Source organism: Lepidothrix coronata, unplaced genomic scaffold, assembly GCF_001604755.1.
Source record: "Lepidothrix coronata isolate B3197 unplaced genomic scaffold, Lepidothrix_coronata-1.0 Scaffold194, whole genome shotgun sequence".
NCBI classification, from domain to species: Eukaryota; Metazoa; Chordata; class Aves; order Passeriformes; family Pipridae; genus Lepidothrix; species Lepidothrix coronata.
The window spans coordinates 1,285,154-1,299,749 of NW_016690374.1; the positions used below are offsets into that span (position 1 = coordinate 1,285,154).

A 14,596-nucleotide genomic window follows, 5' to 3' on the forward strand; every position below is an offset into this window, starting at 1 on the left:
TTTCAACACGGGAGGTTGGGAAAAAAGAGCAGCACTTTTCATCTTGGTTTGGCTAACTCATAGCAAGTTCCTAGCTGTACTAATTCAAAGCCATTATCACGCTTTTTGGGTTGCCTGGATAATACAAGTTAGCTGGGTGCATTGTGACTGGATGCATCAACTATCATGGCCTCCCATGGTAGGAGAAACACGGAAAGTGACTTACCTTTTTACTCAGATATAAGCCTGGTCCAGCCACTCTGATTTTGAAATAAGAAGAGAAAGTGTCACTTGGGGCTGGTTCAATGGATTAATAAAGGATTTTAGCATTTGTAGCTAAAATTGAACATGATCAAATTGCACCAGATTTATGAAGACATGCAAATCCAGAGGAAAAAGTATTATTTATAGGAGAGTATCACAGATGGAACAGGTTAACCATGGCCACATCTTTTTAAAATTCAGTAGCAGATCTACATTTCAAGGGGTAGTTCCTTTCTGTTTTCTCTCAGCTTAATTTCAGCAGGCCTAAATTCCTGTTTACAGACTGATTTGCACATATGGATTATCTGGCAGAACAGGCCTGAATATCAGATTTCTGTAGCTGGTTGCCATAATTCACAGCATATTTGAAGCTGTAAAATTTTGCACCAGAGGGAAAATAGAGAAGAAAAATGGGAAGCAGGAGAAATTATGCCAAGGTTGTTTCAAGATCGTTAAAGTCATGGAATGAAGATTCATTGATTTCTATAGCTTTTGGTTTGGGCCCATATGAGACAATTTATGAGAGCACCAGGGCATTGGGGTGAGTTTGTCTCTGCAGTTTATTACAGGGAGTGGGATTACAGCAAGAGTGACTTTAGTGGAGTTATCAATCTCTCAAAAAACTCCTCAACATGCTTCCCCTTCCCTCCTTCTATTTTGCTGTTCTTCCTTAGCACCTTGATTTTGTAGCATGTGGAGTAAGAGGCAGATGCCTTTCAGGTGAGACTGGGTTGTGGTATTGAAGACTTATCTGATTAATGTGCTATGGGAAAGGAGGGTAGGTCAGGGGAGGAGAGGTGACTTCAGGGAAAGTTTACTTAAGGGTCCTCTGCTTGAGAGCTGCAGGCATCACCAACTTCTCCCAGTGTTCCCTGCACCTGTGAAAAAGTAGAAAAGAGAATTTCTCCAGGCCTTTTGGATATATGAGTATTGCTAATCCCTTGAGAAATAAAACTCCCCAGATGCCTCCCTAGCTTCTTTTGCAAGACAGTAGAAGACAAGACACAATCGACCAGCATTCAGGGTAGGACTCAGTTTGAAATTACGAAACCTCAGTGTAGGAGATTGAGAGCTGCAGTGCCAAGCATCCCACCGCAGGTAACAGCATCCCAGCTGAGATATCCCTGGGCTGAAGAGAGCTGCTTGGTGGTCAGGCACTAGAGACTTGCATGCCTGGTTGGCTGGCAGCACACAGTGTCGTTTAAGTTGCCTGGCCTCCAGCAGGCCATGGTCCCTTGTAGGTCATGGGGAATGCTGCCAGCCATGAGTGGATGTCTTGGGTGTCTCATGGCATCCCAAAGAGCACTAAATCCTTGTGTGTGGAGAACTGAGCCAAAGAGTAGGCAAATATGTCAGGGTGAACTGAATTATTCTCTGGGGTTGGCCAGCTGTGCTTCCTCAGAGTTCAATCCAGTTTTCTGCATATAGGAGCCTAGTGCTGATCAAGATGTCCAAGACATCCATGTGGGCTGATACACATGCTACAGGAACCCATAGGAGATTAATGACCTGTGTAGCAGCACTTTGGGACCAGATATGTCAGACAGCACTTAACACCTAATCTGAATGGAGTTCTACATCTCTGCTGACCGCAGTGGGCCCTCAGTGCCCAAGTCACATGTAGACTTCTCTCAGCATATGCCTAAATGTACATGTATACTCTGCAGCTGCTGCCTACTCTGGGTTAGCTACTCTTATCTCCTTTGCTAACCATACCTTGAGATAGAGGCATCAGCTGATAAACCCAAAAGGCATTTTCACTAATTAAACACTGTTACAATGGTAGAGTACATCCTTACATTTGAAGAAATGAGGCCAAAATAATGGAGTATAGACCAGAACTTTTAATCTCTGCTTGGGCAAAATAACGTTCAGAGTTGTTGGCAGTGCTGGTGAGGAGCATTATTTCACATGGAATAATTATTTAATACTGTTTAATCGTGCTAAGATATTGCAGTAATTTCCCAGGAATTAATCTCTAATCACAGAGAATGATAAATTGACTGATATCTATTGATTTGTTTATGACAGTAGTTAAAAAGTAGAAGTTATCGAAGCACTGTTTTGAGCAACATGACTTCACTGATTATATATTTCATCTATCTTGCTGGGTTGATTTCCCTCTATGTTATTAACCCTGAAACTTGGCTTCTTCTAACAAAGAATTATTTCTAAATCCAGTATTTCCATTATGCAGTTAATTCCATCTGTAACATGTGCTGGTTACAGCTGAAAAGTCAGTGTTGGCAACATGGTGTTATGGGAAGTGCCAAATATAGGAGGTGAGGTACCCCAAAATGCTGACTTTTAGACAGGTGAAGTTATGTGACGTGAATACCTCTGAAGTCTGAAATCTGTAGGAACATTTGCAACAGCTCTGGAGCCTTTTGACCTGTACTTAGAAAATTGCTGCATCTGCTGTGATTTTGAATAAAGGCCTACTGTCATTTAAATTGAGGCTTCAGTAATAGGACTGATGTTTAAAATTGTCTTAATGAATTGAAAGAGCTGGAAAGACATTTAAAGTTCTATGTCCTTCTATCTGTGCACTGAGTGGTTTGGTTACTAATTTCTACATAGTGTAGCAGGTTACTCAGCCTATTATCCTACTCATTTCATCTAGAGCAGAATTCAAGACTGACAAGTACCACTGTGCATAATATTAGCAATCACTGCCACTCTTTCTGCAGTTGTCTTAACTTTGCTTCGTTGCTTGTAACAATATCTTGTATTCAAGGACTTTAAATGAAATTATCATAGTTCTAAAAGTGCTAGTGGAGAGGTTTGTTTGGACTTCAGCACCTCTGGAGACTGTTTAACAGCGAAAACAGTTTGACAAAATGCAGAAAACCTGCAATTTTTTCTTATATCTCAACTCTCCTCTGAGCATGATTCCAACATTTATTTTCCATTTCAATGGTGCAATGGATTGTATTTTGATCATCGTCTCTGATATTAGAGTGCGGTTTGAATCTCCTAAAAGGACCTTGATTTTCAGTCGTATGAGCCTACAGCTTCTCTTTGATGACACCAAGAACCTTGATTTTCCACTTTGGGTTCCATTTTACAAATCCAGAGTTATTGTTTTAAATAATAAGAACTACGTAACAAAACTACTAATAAATGGGCAATTGTTACCAACTGTGTCCTACATTTCATTATGGTTACGAAGAATTTGAGGAGCCATTGGAATAATCAAATACTCAAATGCAGATCTTGGCCAGCGTCCTTCAAAGCTGACAAATCACTTGACACATCTTATTTCCTAAGTACACATCTTGAGTCCTTGACAAAAATTGTTGGATTTAACAAACATGCCAACTCCTAACCCCTAAAAATCAATTCCTTTCATTCAGTTGAACTAAAACTCCAGAAACATTGACCATTAAATGTACTGATCTTATGTTTAGGAGGAAAAAAGCATGCTCCTTCTTTCCCAAGCTATTTTTTCAATTAATCAGATTAATGAGAAATCTTGACTTAGATAGAGATTTTCTATACAAGTTTTCTTTTGACCTTGAATATTAAACTTGGCTCTCATAAGCAACACCAGTAAGAATTTAAATATACATACTTGGGATTTCAAGGTTTGTTTTTATATTTGTCCCCTTTATCTGACGTGAAGAAGCTGGTAATTGCAGAATTATTTCTCAGCTTCTTTTCAGTGAATATGTAAAATTCTACCCATGGCAGAGAATGATTTCCCTTTTGATTGGTATGTTTGCAGTATTTTTTGCCCACTTTCCTCTCACATCTCAATTCTAGTGACAAACCCACAGTTATGATCAACAACAAAAGTAATTCAGTTTTCCAAACGTCTGAAAGAAGTCTGATTATCTCAAAACAGAGGCAACAGGATGATTGTGTTTACAAACTGTGTGTTATTAATATCAGAGAATAGAGTTGTGATATGAAGTTGATTAAGGCTGCTTGTGATACAATCTCATATCCAAAGCTTAAGATTTTCTTTAATGAGATGAAGAAGAAACCCACCTATGACTCCAAAAACTATCTCTTACACAGAAGGGCATATAGCTTATTATTTAGCCTTGTTATTTGGATGTGCAAGTCTGAGAGCTCCATCAGACACTGCTTCTTTTCAAGGCCTCTTTTTCTTTCCCTATTGCTGCTAGTAGCTGATGGGAACTTCACCTTTCCGATGGCAGGCTCAGTTTTGGTGAGAGAGCTTTTTTCTCCTTTGATTATAGGCCAGCCCCAGACAGCTCAAGACTTGGCCAGCTTGCTGCATATCTCAAAGCCTGTAGATAGGTACTACTCCTATAACACTGAAAGCTTCAGCATTCCCATCATATGCCATTCCCTTGCATACCTGAGGTAATGGCTGATGGGCCTATTTGGTGCAGAACAGCTTGCAGGAGAGAGCAGATGCGGCAATGTTCTTGCCCTCAGGAATGAATAGACTCTGCTGTCTACCGAGTGAACAGAAATTGAAAGGGTTGATCAGATTTGGAAGATTTTGAGATACTTTATGGGCCAGTAGGCAAAAGCAGGCCACTATCTCTACTTGAGCTTTCCTGCTTTATCCCACTGCCCTATAACCCATCCTGGAATAAAAGTGACAATGCAGGAACAGTCAGTCACAAACAACTACTCACAGATTAGACTTCCATCAGAGAAGTCAAGAAGAATTTGTCTGATATTTGGAGTAGGAAGCTCTGTGCCATCTGCAAATGAGATCCTGTATCCAGTTTCAGGTCAAGTTTCTCAAGCTGGCCCTGAGATACTAAGGTCACCAGAACTAGCTTTTTAAAATGTGAACATTAATCCCAAATGCTTCACACTGAGATCAGAGTATGCGCAATTGAGATTCAATGGAAGAGACATAAATATTAAGAGATTAGGAGAAGACTTAGTGGATTTGTCTGCTGTTACTCAGAGTGCATCACTTAAGTGGACCTAAAGTTTCAGCTTACTTATGGAATTTGCATCGTGATGTGAATGAAGAGGTCACAGAAACTGTCAGACTTTTCAATGAGCACATCCCTTGGAAGCACATGTTCAGGAATTGATTCATTGACTCACTGGATTAAATCATGTTTTAAGCATTAAACTGGCAGGTGCTAAGCAATTAAAGGATATGCCTAAGTGCTGATATAAAGAATATAGTCAACATTTTTTAGAAAGTGTACCATTACAGCATACTTTGTGACAGGTTTCAGTCTCTTACACATCATGAATTATTAGCAACTTTGACAGCATAGCAAGGCTTTGATCAAGTCAGTCCAGGGCTTCAATGTTTCCCCAAAATGGCAGACAGGAATTCCTGGAGAAAAATTGGGCCTCCCTGCTTTGGGCCAAAGTCAGGAGGAGTGTAATTACCATTCCCACATAATTTTCAACAATTTTCTATTTGTAACTAGGATTCTTCTTTTTTTTTTTTTAATTCCAAGGAGTCAGTACCACAAAGAGAGAATAAGTTGTTTATACAGATACCTTTTGTACAGGCTGATTGGGAGCCAGACACCAGCTGCCAAAGTCAGTGCAAAGCCTCCCACTGAGCCTGATGTCCTGCACTGGCGCACAACAACAAGCCCTAGCACTGTGTGGGGCGATGACAGCTTTGCTATCAGGCACCCACCAGAGTGCAGCTTTTTTGTTATCAGAGACTCTGGTTGTGGGGATGAACTTCCTCAGCTCAACACATCCTGACAGCATCTTGACAAGATACTGGGTCTGTCTGCATGTTAGGTTCAAAATATGTTTTTTCTACTAATTTTCACCATTTTTGTCAGTAATTGTGCCTCTTCCCTTCTCTCCCCTGACATTTCTTTGGTGAAATAAAAGGTTCTGTAGCTGTCTGTTTGAAGAAAACCCCCTCCCCGCTTCTGAAGACAAGCAGACAGTACTTTTGGTATAAGTTTCCGGTGTTAAACCTTAGTTTGAAGAAGCTTATGATTCACATATTCATAGTATAAATGCTATCTACCCACTGTTAACCACCTCTCGCTGTTATACAGTCTCTCAAATCTGATAAACACTTCTAGGGCTTTGTCATATTCTCTTTGTTCAGGTACAAGAAGAGTCTTCTGCAGGATAACACATAATTGATATAGTTTGACTTTCATTGTACTGCAGGTTTAAGTCCCCGTGGATTTAAATCCTAGTTTATAAGAGGAAAGAAGTCTTCCATTTGGGAAAAAAGGGCTCAGTACAAACTGCTCTCTAGTGACACTGAGAGGAAAATAAAGAAAACTATTTTAGTGAAAAACTAAAACTGGGAATTAGGAAAAAGGTTCATCATCAAGACTTTGAGGTAAATAATAGAAAAATCTCACCTCTAGGCCAGCTACACAGATTGTTGCAGGAGAAAACACTTTAATGGCAGAAAGGCAGAAAGCTGTCAGAAAGGGAAATTATCCTGTTAGTAGATCCCTTCTGCCAAGTGAGGACTCTGCACTGGAGATAATCCTTTAGGAAGTCCTATAGGAAATTTCTCCCCGTGGATGGGAAGAGGCAAGTTAAAATGAAAGATACTTTGGTTGCCAAGTGTTTAGGTAACTGGGTTTGTGACGCCAGCTGGACACAACAGTGGGAGATCTTGTAGATCTCTACACAAACTTTTAGGGAGTATCTGCAGGGTGGTCTCCCTTTTCCTATGGCAGACTTTGCTCCCAGTGCCCCGTGGCAGCATAGAAAGACTGAAAATAAATCTCAGGTTTTGATTTAAGAAATGAGGAAAAGAAATCATGCAGATTTCACACCAGTGAAAAGCTTTTGAAAATGTGGGTTCTACATTAGAAATGGTAGAAATGAAAAGTGGCATTCAAATTGAAAAAAGCTGTATGGGAGATTGTAATAAAGTGAGAAAGCCAAGAGCCATAGCGTCTGAAAGGCATGTCCTCTGGCATGAACAGAACGAAAAATAAGAGCTTCAGATGAGTGTAGTGTAGAGACTGATAACCCAGGAAAGAAACAGTGAAGAATAGTCTGGAAGAAAAAAACTTTCTATTTAAACAAGCTGCATGAGCATGTGACTATGCACACACACACACACACACACAGAGGTAACTGTACCAAAGGGTGTGTGCTTCCACTGAAATATGAGAAGTCTAAAAGCTGAAATAGGGAACAGGTATGTTTGATTTTAAATTTGAAAGTTGCCATGGTAGACACATCTGAACCAGAAAGGAAAACCATAATAATTGCAATATTGTAATAACTAGGAAAAAAATATTACCAAAAAAAAAATTACAAAAAAGAAAAAAAAAGAGTGGCTGCCCAACTCTGATAGTGCTACTGTATGTTAAAGAAGACATGCAGTCTAATCAGATAAATAGTTTAAGTGGTTTACTCAAAACACAAAGTCACCACTTATAAAAACTCCAGCTCTCAATAGCAAAAATGCAGTGTTAAGACTATGCTATAGCCCAGGATGGATGGATAGAATGACTACAATGATGCAGAAAACCCAATAAGAATGAAATGTGCAAGTTGCTTTATATATATTTAGTACCTGCAGTATGATTGCAAGGCAATGCCTGGAATACATTTGTAGACTGCACCATAGAGGAGCTATTCACAGAAAAGGCAGGTGGAGCAGCATCTCTCCACTGAATCTGGAGCTGAGCTCAGGCCTTCGTTTAAAAATCTTACTGTCAAAGCCACAGTATTCAATTAAAAAAAACCCTAAAACAACCAAAATCAACAAACAACAATATAAATATGTATTTGAAAGGAAACAGACGAAAGGGTGGAGTGTTCACAGGTGACATAAGAATTGCCTGAAAATACTGCAGATTTGAACAAATGCATGATCCATCTCAACAGCATCTTTAGGAAGACCAACAAAAAAACCCACCATCAAACTGCTGTGGTTCAAGATTGAAGTAAGGCCATCCTTACCAAATTAGCATTGGAGTTAAGGCAATCTGATTCATGTACTTGGGTTTTCAGAAGGCTTTCAGGAAGATCCAACACTAAAGACTTTTCAAAGGTAAGAAGGATTAAAGAACACACTTGCTCATGGATTAATTACTCATTTAAAAATAGGTAAAAATGAAGACATGGATACAGAGATATTCAAAGACTTTTGAATCTTTGTGGGAGCTATTAAATCTCTTGCTGGAAGTGAGAAAGTATCAGATAAGTATTTTGAGGAAGGTCATAGCTGTACTTTCATGTAATAGCATTTCCTTCTAGAGTGACATGTGATAAATAAATATCTCTTAGTTGCATAAAAGCAGTAGTACGTAAGGACCTCACAGGATTTCATTCAATTTCTTCTTTTCCAGTTTTGGTCCTATTCAAGTCTTTCAGTGAAAGTGATTCTGCACTGTGAAGACCAGTATTTATTTTATTTATCTTTTTTTTAATGTATTTGTCTAAAAAAGAAACCTTCCATAGAATCCATAGACTCATTTAGGTTGCAAAAGACCTTTAAGATCAACAAGTCCAATCATAAAACTAACACTGCAGAGTACAGCACCCGGTGCTGAGGTCTCATTGAACATATCCTGATGCCACAGGGCCCACTGCATGCATGGACAAGCACTCATGCATGGACCTAGGCTGCTCTCCAGCTGCAGGAGGAGTGGCAGGAAGCCACTGATTTAGATATTTGAGACCCATTGGGTTCGGTGGTGCGATGCAGAAATACTGTTTGGGTCTCTTCCACAATTTGCAACAGGGGTTTCAAATTCTGCTTTGGGTCCAGAAAAGATGAGGGCAGGGACCAAATTTATCTCCTCAGTGCTGAGAAGAATGCAGTGGGAGGCAGAAAAGCTGAAGCTTCATTGACTTCCTCAGTGTGACCTACAATGAATGCATACCAGTCATCTGCCAATGAAAATGTTAAGAATTATTTAAAAAATCCCAGATACATGTTTTGTTATTAAAATAAACCCATAAAAAAATAAAGTAGGTTGTGATGAGAACTTTTAAAATGTGTTCTCTTATTTTGTGCAGCCTACATCACAGAGCTAAAAATTATACTTACGTTTCAGTGTTGCTGTGGTTACCGATACTATTCTTCTGAGTCTTCAGAGGAAATGAATTGATCATGTTAAGAAGGAGGCTGTATACAGGAGGTGACCTTGGACCTTCACAATGGTTTAATTTATACTGGTCTAATTTCAAACTTCCATGGTCTAAGCTACTCGTAGCTGAAGCAGCTGTAGTTTAGTTTTTCTGGTTTTGTACAGACAAGTTAAAACTCTAACACTAAAGGTTAAAAGTCTTGGCCTGAAATCGCAGAAGACAGAATTTGTTGCTCATTTACTATTGCTTCCCAAAGCACTCCATGAGGTAAACACTTTGTTGAATGTCCGGATAGACTTTCCCATTTAATTTGATGATCTGGGATGATAAGGATGATCTGGCAACCAAAAAATTTTTTCTTTGAAGCCTTTTCTATCCCCTTTCTCCCAAACCCACACTGACTCCATATGCTATTTGCTGTGAATCACAGCACCATGGGATAAGTCAGGTTGGGAGGGATCTTGGGAGGTCTATGCTCCAATCTCCTGCTCACAGCAGGTTGACTCTGAGGTCAGACCTGGCTGCTCAGGGCTTCATTCATCTTAGGCTTGAAAACCTCTTAGGATGAAGTGTTGGTTCCTGCCCCAAAACATTTGTGACTTCCACGGACAGGAGAGACAAAGGCAGAAGAAAAGCCAAGTCACAGGAGGGGATTAGGACGATACCATTAGGCTGGTGACAGAGCCAGGAGCAAAGGCCTGATCTCCGGTACTCAGGTTAAGTAAGCAAAAGTCAACAAACTATTCCACAGACACAGATGTTACGTAGTTCCCAATTTCTCCAGAAGCAGCACGGCTATGCAGCCCTTCACTGTAGGCAGGCCTCTCCTTGGAGCATGCAGTCATGTGACGGTTAAGACAATCTCATAGCTTTGGTGCCAAAACCCCTCAGGATCATTTAGTTTGTGGCTGTACTGTGAGAAGCTGAATACATTAAAGCAGACATGGTTCTATATTAATCTTCCTACCTGGTTGTGCTGGATGAGGTGGCTTATGGCTGTTAGCGTGTGATGATGAAGTGATGCCCCAGGGGAGGAAAGATAAGAGCTGCTGCTGCTTGACGATAAAGCCTTTCAGCAATGAACTGCAAGTGGTTTGAGTACATGGATTATTTAAAATCAGGAGACATACAGAACTGGCCTTGTTCTCAGTATGCTTGTGCTGTAAACACATTGCACTGATGACACTCCTCTTAAGCTAACGCATTAGCTGTGTTCAGAGCCTACTCATGGCAGCTCAGAGCTAACGCACATCTTGTCCTGCAGTCTTACTTGCTAATGAGACCATTTGTTTCTTGGCTGGAGAAGGTGAAAGCATATGCAGTGATTTACGACTAACACAATATTGTAGGGACAGCTTAACTTTGTCTAAACCTAGTTTAGCTTAAATCAATTGGGTAGTTGTTTGACTTCACACACACAGTGCTTGTATTGTTTTCATTAGCTGTGTTTGGAAATCACTAGCTAAATCAGGGCATCCCCTGGTGTGATATAATGAGGTCTCTCCTCAGATGAGTTGCATTGCTATAAGGAAGCTATACAGGAATGGTCAATGCAGCACAAAACTGTCTGTAAATAAGCCTTAAGGCACAACAGCTTTAGATGGCCTGCTCAGGCATTTGCACTAGTTTAATTAATTTGGTTTGTTAATTGAATTCCACTAAATTACAGAAAGTTTTGATTTTAGACAAAGCCTCAGGCTCTGATCTTCCGTTTGGACCTGGCAGTAGCACTGGCTGAACTGCTTTTGGTGAACGCTTCATTTGCAATAGCTCAGTGTTGGCCATCACCAGACTATTAGTGAGTATGACCCAATTTGCAAAATGGTTTCCCTGAAAAGCAGATTTGGGGCTGATGATGAGGTGGTCTCCTATTTATGGTCTCTGAGCTCACTACTATGGCAGAACTTGGGGTAAAATCCAAGTTCACTTTCAATTGTCTTTCCAAGTGGATGTGAACTGGTAGCTCCTCGACTAAGCAAAAAGGTTTTCTTCCTCCTCTACCTTGAGAGCCACGTGCCCTGTAATGCCATTCCTTGTAGAGTTGCTTTGCACAGCATCTTGGAATATCCTGGTTTGGCTGCTCCAAGGCCAAGGAAAATTAGAGGGAAAGAATGGGAAAGCAAGAGGAACACATTGGCTGAAGTCAGGAAAGAGCCTTGTCAGTGCCTCATCTGGGAACTGTGTTAGGTTGCTGTGCCTTGTCTGAGCAAAAGCTCTGGGCTGTGCTGGCTCCTCCTCAGACATGGGGTGACACTTTAATCTGGACTGGAAAATTCTTAAAAGATGTTTTCTCTTGAAAGTACTGTGAAGATTTGATATGGAGATTGAACCCCACGTTCTAACTCATTGGGTCATTGTGTTTCCACCTCTGTTTTCTTGTGGCATGTTAAAAATAAACAATCAAACGAAAAAGCAACCAAATACCTAGGAGTTTAGGATAAGACAATAAGTCACTGTAACTGGGATGGGCATGCGGTATAGAGCATAATAGTTATTTCTGGGAATTGCACACTTTTAAAATGCAAGAAAGTACCTTCACTCCATGTAAAAGCATACAAATATAATGTAACTTGATTAAGCTTTCTGTGAACAATATATATTTCCTTAGAGTGCAAAATAAGAGCAAAAAGAGATGATCCAATGAGTAAACTGCAGCATTTCCTTGGAAATGACTCCCTAATTCCTGCTCTGGGAGATTTCACTGGCAGCAATGATAGTGCATCTTCCGAGGGTCTAGAAATTACCTGTGCCTCATGGAAGTACCAATTTGGGTTACTAACCCTTTCATTTTCCTCCTCAGGTGTGCTGTCTGGCTATGTGAGGCCTTCCTAGGGCAGCACATTTCTTGGGATGCCTTGTGGTGGTGGCACAGCCACTTGCCATGGAAAAAGAAATGGGATACATCCCGGCAAACACAGTCCCTCCAAACAGCCTGGTTCAGAGAGAAGGGAGCAGAGGGCCTTAATTTGGGCAGGGTTGTGTTTTGTCTTACCATGCCTGTTTGGTGTGAAGTGGGAAATACCTGACATGAAGTGGCTGATAAGAATGTTTCATGTGCTTGCAGCTCTGAGATGCTGTCAGGATGATGTGAAACCCTTTCCTTACCCTGGAGCAAAACCCTATATGAGGAGGGAGAGCCCTTCATTTCACTTATCAAGGGAGAGATGGAATAAGATGCCAGGAGGTACATAGCAAATGGACAAGTTGGTTATTTCCTGGAGCTGCAGGTACTGGCTTCCCCTGGGTCAAGGGCTGGACTGTACAAAGGGCTGAGCTCTGCACTCTCTAAGGGATTTTTGGTCTGCCAGCTTTGGGACTGATTGTGCTGGACTGATTCCTGGGTGAGGAAATACATCAGCACTTTCTTGGAAATTTTGCTCATCTGGTTGGGATTTTTGTGTGATTTTCCTCTCTGCAAGGATGCGTGCACTGGCTGCATCCGTACGCTGTTGCATGGGACTGGTGTTGCTGCTGGGGCACCCCGGGATTCCTGGGCCTGCAATGACATTTCTGCAGTGGTTCCTGTGACTGGAGAGGTCTCATGGGTGGGTGTCCAGCTAGGGATCTCCAGGCAGAGGGCTGGCAAGGTGGATCCACGTGCGGATCTGGGCGCTGCTGCCGCAGCACAGCGGCGGCTCCCCTGTGCACGTGAAGGACATTTTCCAGGAAAAAAAAAAGCAGAGCTGGAGACGAACAGGGCGTTTTAGGCCTTTAGGACGGCACCGTCTAGCGGGCTGTGTGAGTACTGCTGACAGCCGGAGGAACTCCTGTCCCGGTGTATCCTTTCATATAGGCTGTCTTTTTTGGTTTTTTTGTCCTTTTTTTTTTTTTTTCCCCTTGTGGATCTCTAGTGCTACTCCCTACTCACCTCAGCCTCAGACAGTGTTTTTCTCAGGTTTTTAAGCTCCCTTTATTCCCCAGAAAGCATGGAGAAGAGAGAAGATGGAGAGGGAGAAAGGGAGGGAAAGGGAAAGGAGATGAAATTGTTGAGATGTGCCAATGCAGATGCTGCAGATGGAGGGGAGGGAGAGTGCTGAAGTCCATAGACCTATGCAGTGCTTCTGTGCCTGCAGAGACATCAGGCAAGATGTGGAATAGTAATTTCAGGGTCAGAGGACAGAAGAGACAGGAATTATTCACTGAAAAATCAAACTTGGAAAGCCCTGAGCCACCTAATGCTATTTTGAAGTTGTCTCTGCTTTGAGCGGACACTGGACTACATGACTAGCAGAGATGCACTGCAGTCTAAATTATTTTGTGATTCTAGTTTTGCTCTATGTCTGCATTTTAAAACAACAAAATTCTCCCTTGATGATGTATGGTTTTTGGGAATCATATTACTGGCATAAGCATCAAAAAACTGACCAGCTGCTTCTCTGAAGTACTGACACATCTGTCTGCAGCATGGGCACATTTCAATTGTTACATCTCCCTTCCTTAGCATTACAGGACATTTTCTGACAGCTTTGGAAAAGGAAGACTACACTGCAGGGTCCAGCTGTCAAATTATGGTTTTGAACACTGACTGCATTCCTGAAACCATATTTTAAGAAGCAGAAAAACATATTTGCTGATCATAAAATGACCCCACCAAGGGTAGAAATGAAACAGTTTAAATTAAATTGATATTTCCTGGCTCTGCAGAGTTCATAGCAGTAGTGCTATTCCATATAAGCAAGATTTCTAGAAAGACAGCAAATGCATGTTGCAGGGACATTTAAAGTGAGTAATAGTTGAATTTCTGAAGAAAAGACGCAAGGTCGGTTAACGCTTCTGTTAACACAAGCAGTAGGTAGAGGAAAGTCTTAGTTAATTTTTGAGATCAGTTGGACTTAAGAGCACAAAGTGCTCCCTGCTGGAGAAGTAATACTGCCAGTGATTTTGCCCCCTCGCAGGAGTTCAGGGTTACAAATAGTTCTTTGAGAGTGCAGTGACTGAACAGTGATGAGTGCAAGCAGATGAGAGCGAATTGCAAAAGAACTGGGCCATGTTGTGCAGACCAAGGTGCCCTGCTCAGTCCCACTCTCCTCCCCTGTGCCCACAGAGGGGCTGGGATTTACCTCTTCCCTCACATTTCACAGAATGATTTGGAATAGTCGCATATGCTTAAGTTTATAGAGGTATGAGAAACAGAAACGGTTGTGATTATTCCGCATAACAAAGATATATGAGGCAGGGAGAGGGAAAAGAAACCCAGAGAGAAAGACCACATCTGTAGCTGTCTGCAGCATTACACAGCCATGGCACTCCCTATTCACTGAAAGCACATTTGCCCTTCAGTAGTTTCCACATTATTAATGCTTAGGAAGAAAAAGGTGAGCTCTGCAGAGATCTATGTGATGTCAGGCATGGCAGA

General features: G+C 41.3%; 1 long non-coding RNA gene across 1 annotated transcript in view; it reads right to left on the bottom strand.

Annotated features, from left to right (window-relative positions):
• Positions 1 to 907: 907 nt before the first annotated feature.
• Positions 908 to 14,596, bottom strand: part of LOC108505535 — a 32,729-nt gene continuing 19,040 nt past the window's right edge. Inside the window, exon 3 of the long non-coding RNA XR_001877558.1 lies at positions 908 to 1,121. This is a non-coding gene — a long non-coding RNA (uncharacterized LOC108505535). The remainder of the gene's footprint in view (positions 1,122 to 14,596) is intronic.